Source organism: Macrotis lagotis, chromosome 7, assembly GCF_037893015.1.
Source record: "Macrotis lagotis isolate mMagLag1 chromosome 7, bilby.v1.9.chrom.fasta, whole genome shotgun sequence".
Classification (NCBI taxonomy): domain Eukaryota; kingdom Metazoa; phylum Chordata; class Mammalia; order Peramelemorphia; family Peramelidae; genus Macrotis; species Macrotis lagotis.
In genome coordinates this window covers 93572406-93577156 of record NC_133664.1, presented here as the reverse complement: position 1 = coordinate 93577156, position 4751 = coordinate 93572406, and the positions used below count along the sequence as shown (strand labels likewise).

At 38.5% G+C, this 4751-nt stretch overlaps 1 protein-coding gene across 6 annotated transcripts in view; it reads right to left on the bottom strand.

The window, feature by feature from the left end:
- Positions 1–4751, bottom strand: part of PRKAG2 (protein kinase AMP-activated non-catalytic subunit gamma 2) — a 443517-nt gene that overhangs the window by 197348 nt on the left and 241418 nt on the right. The gene's annotated exons all lie outside the window — the stretch shown is intronic.

The window sequence follows — 4751 nt, the reverse complement described above, 5'->3', positions numbered from 1 at the left end:
ATAATATACTATATATATATATATATATATATATATATATATATAAATATTTGCAAGGCAAATGGGGTTAAATGGCTTGGCCAAGGCCACACAGCTAGGTAATTATTAAGTGTCTGAGGCCAGATTTGAACTCAGGTACTCCTGACTCCAGGGCCGGTGCTCTATCCACTTCGCCACCTAGCCGCCCCTCAAAATACTAATATTGACTCACATTTGTATAATGCTTAAAGGTTTGCAAAGTGCTCTGTAAGATAGGTAGTAGCAAGTTAATTCTGGTCCTCATTTCACTGATGAGGAAACCAAGGCTCAGAGGCCAAGTGACTTGCCCAAGGTCTAGAAACAATGGGGAGGCTGAATCTGAACTTGGGTCTAAGAGATAATTGGAAGTATTTGGCTCTAGCTCTGCTTCTGCCTCTAAAAAAATTAGCTGGAAGACAAGTCACCTCACTAAGCCTCAGTTTCTTCATCTGTAAAATAAACAGACCGGATGAACTCTTAAATCTTTGCTATAGTCTAACAAGACCTTTTTAAAAAAGTTCTCTCTCCCTGCCTTTTTTGTCAATCACCAGGTGAGCTGAGGGCAAGCCCATATCAGATAAGATATCAAAATGAAAAGATAATCTGTTTTGGATTCTACTGACTGCACATTATTTGGGCACAGGAGAAGCCTTCAAAATTGAAATTTCAAGTGTTACGAAAGCATAATTGTTAGTTATCTCCAGCATGTCTGACTTTAATCAGTAATGTGTCTGGAAGCAAAGGGGGTGGGGGAAGAAGCTATGAAAACAGCCCAATGGATGGCAACTTTCTGGCAAAAAATTCCCATCCACTGTCTACAACAGCAGTCTGGCTTGTTTCTATGTTTTTCCTCCTCTTTTTCTCCCCAGTTCCCTTGCATGTGGCCAGGGCCACTTCATTGTCTTTGGAAATAATGGTCCATGGGGGCAGCTAGGTAACACAAAAGCTAGAGCACTGGACCTGGGGTTGAGAGGACCTCAGTTCAAATCTTACTTACTTATACATACTAGCTGTGTGTCCTTGTACAAGCCATTTATCCCCACTGCCTTGGAAAAAAAAATGGAAAAGAAAAAGAAAAAGGAAATAATGGTCCATCCCCTCAAAATCCACCCCCCCAATAACTCTTACATAAATCAATTTTTAATCTGCTAATGACTTCATCCCACAAAAGGATATTCTTTCTTTTTTTTTGTTTTTGTTTTTTAGGTTTTTGCAAGGCAAATGGGGTTAAGTGGCTTGCCCAAGGCCACACAGCTAGGTAATTATTAAGTGTTTGAGGCTAGATTTGAACTCAGGTACTCCTGACTCCAGGGCCAGTGCTCTATCCACTGCACCACCTAGCCACCCCAAGGATATTCTTTCAATTGGAAAAATTAGAAAGATCATATATCTAAGAGTTGGAAGTGACCCGAGGGTCCAACTTGCATTTTACAGCTGAGGAAACTGAGATTCAGAGTGGCTTAGTAACTTGCCCAAAGTCATCTTTACCTATAGGACTGCTTTTCTTGCTACATCTGAGAGCTGTGAAATAAAAGTGCAATGAGCAAATAGCCCCAGTGATTAGAGTTCACCACCAATCCGGCTTCTGATGATTCTGACTTCTTGCCTTTAATCTACCTTACCTGCCTGGCATTCTGACATAGGGGACCACCTCAGGTTTAACTTTTTGTATTCCTCAACTTATGGTACCTGTCAGGTTCTTTTCACGATGATAGTCATGAAACCAAGGCAGGGTTTGGACAGGCAAAGAAGAACTGGGAGAACCTATCAATCAAATCTATGCTCAGGTGGATGTCATGAAACTACAAGTCCCATCAGGATGAAAAACAACTTCCAAAAAACATAATATAGGTGCGTGCTGGTCCTGCCAAGTCCTGAAGCTTAAATCTTATCTCAACCCCAAAACTGAGACAGGGTAGCACAGGTAATTTTAGATTTCACTCAAATAAATGCCAGTAGGAATAGAGTTATGTTTCTTTCTTTAAAAAAAAAATAAACAAAAAAAGTTTATATTAATCTCTCAGGAAAATACCTCCAAATTAAGCATACCAATAAATAAAAAGTGGTACATTTAATTTTTAAAACTGCAAGCTGAAAATTAAACTGTTAAAGTCTTTTTCTTCCTCTCATGCATATTAACAGTGTTCATATTCTTTTATACCAAATGTATTATCAATTATACAGAAGGGGAGATCTCTTAGGCCTGTCTGCTCATTTTTAAATAAGTAGCTGGGACCAGATTATATTTTAGGCTTCTTCTAGCATTAACAATTTATGATTCTAGGATTCTATGAAATATAACACACTCTTCAAATTTATTAACTCAAAGTTAGTTTAAATGTAGGTTGATTAAAAAAACCAAGCTGGAAAAACTGGAAAATTCAAAATCTTATAAAAATGTACTATTATATAGAATTGTAAAGCAAATAAAATATTTATGTAATAAAATAACATTAACATGGTCTAACTTCCATGCATTTGTCTTTGTGACATCATTCATCCACTGATTCAATGCAGTCCAAAGCAATCCAATCCCAACTAGGAGCTGAAGTAAAGTCAGCACTTTTCTCTCTATTGCAAGGCTGGAACTTATCAGTTGCTATGAACTGAACTCAGCCTGAAAAACCCCAAATCAATCCATGGCCTGGTTTGATTCTTTCCAGCCAGCCCTGGAAGGGAGGGATCAATATGACTTGACTAGGCTTGGCCTTTGGGGGAGAAGATGAGTATGTGTTGACTTCTACAAAGTGAAGTCAAGAATTATATGATCGAGGCCAGGTCCTTATCCTGTTATGAAGGGTAAAAGACCTCTGAATCAGAAGCATGAACTTACTCATTCTTTATAAATATATTTTAAAAAATGCTTACTGTACTTAATAAATGTGTATGGACTGGCTGAGTCAAATTTTTCAGAAAGTTTTGAATGGGAGGAGTTAAGGGTTCAAATCATTTAAACAAGTGCTAGGGCCAGTACAAATATAGTAATAACACAGGTCCCAGAGGACTTTCTCCCAAGGACACCAAGATGTGTTAATATCTCATTCAAAATTCACCACAGGTGTGCACATAAATGACAGAATTTCTGGAGGATGACATTCTCCCTACTACCAAATGACCAGGTGTTTCTTCTATCTGTACCAGTTCATTTGAAATTATTTTACTGGGTAAAGAGTTACAGCTGGTTGTCCCATAATTACAGAAAATGTGGAAGGTGAAAGACAGTAACTAAAATTCAAGGTGAAATATAAATAACTGATATAAGACATTTTCCATCAGGTTTTTGCTAGAAAAAGAGAAATTATGAAGGTAACAGTTTCCTGATGGTAGAAGTGGGGAGGTGAAGAGAGTAATCCTAAAGTGGAAAACACAGAAAACAGAGGCTGGAGACAGCAAAGAGAAATTTAGATAATAATTGTATGGTTCTGCCAAATTGACCATTGAACCCACAGGTCAGTGGGAAAAACAGTTATCATATTAAATTATAGAAAAAGTCAAACTATTTGGCTTGATTTTGAACTTGTATTCATTGTATTGTTAAAATGCATTCCAGTTTATGTTTGTTTGTTTGGGAGGGTATGGGAAAGGGCCCAAGAGCACCTTGGGCAACAGAGCCCTTGACGCTGGGCCAGCACATTGCTGCCCCTCATTCAGTGGGAATTGGCAGCTACTGGGGTGCCTTAACACTCACAGGGGTGAGGATGCATGCTGGCATAGGAGAGTCCATGACGCGAGGCCTCAGGTGTTCCTGGCAATACTAAATGCCTCAATACCCATAATATGGCTCCAAACCTGTCAATTTGCATAGGAAACCCCACCAAAAAATGACATGACACCAACAAGAAACCTGACCAGGCATGCAAATTTTTTCTTTTCTACTAGATGTTTTGGTTTCTATGACATATAATATCTGTATACTTGAAAACATTTAGATGGTTTGGTAGTCTTCTCATCTGCAGGCCCTTGAATTATGAACTCCATGAGAAGTATTTTTTAATTATCTTTGGATCCTTATCACTTAGTACAGAATTTTGCAAATAGTAGATGATTAATTAATGTCTGTTAAGAGTGCAATTATTTGAAAATCTGATGTGGCACTTACAAAACTGATCATACTTCATAGAACCCTTCTTTTCATTTCATACTTGGCTCATATACCACTTTCTACGTTGGGGGGAGGGGGAGGACTTTATTTTTCTGTCAAAGGTCATCTGGATATTTATAACATCATTCTCAGACCATACAAAATTATCAATTTGAAAATTAGTCTGCTATATTTGCTCAAACATTTAGTTAATTCACCTCTAAAAAGGTCCTAGAATTATTGAATTTTGAGTCTGGTCTGCAGTTGCCTTGGCAGCATCAGATCAAATGATTTCAAAGACCTGTTATGGCCCAAGAATCAGATGTTCTACATGAAGCCTTTCTGGATTCCCTCAATGCCTTCTACCCTTAACTCTTCCCTATTAGGATATAAGCTCCTGGCCACTAAGGATTGTTCCATTCCATGTATTTATATTTCCCGGTGTAGCCACAGAGCCTGGGGTTATGGCATGTGCTTCATAAATACTTGCTGATTGGGGCGGCTAGGTGGCACAGTGGATAGAGCACTGGCTTTGGAGTCAGGAATACCTGAGTTCAAATCCAGTCTCAGACACTTAATAATTACCTAGCCATGTGAGCTGGGCAAGCCACTTAACCCCATTGCCTTGCAAAAACTAAAACAAAACAAAACA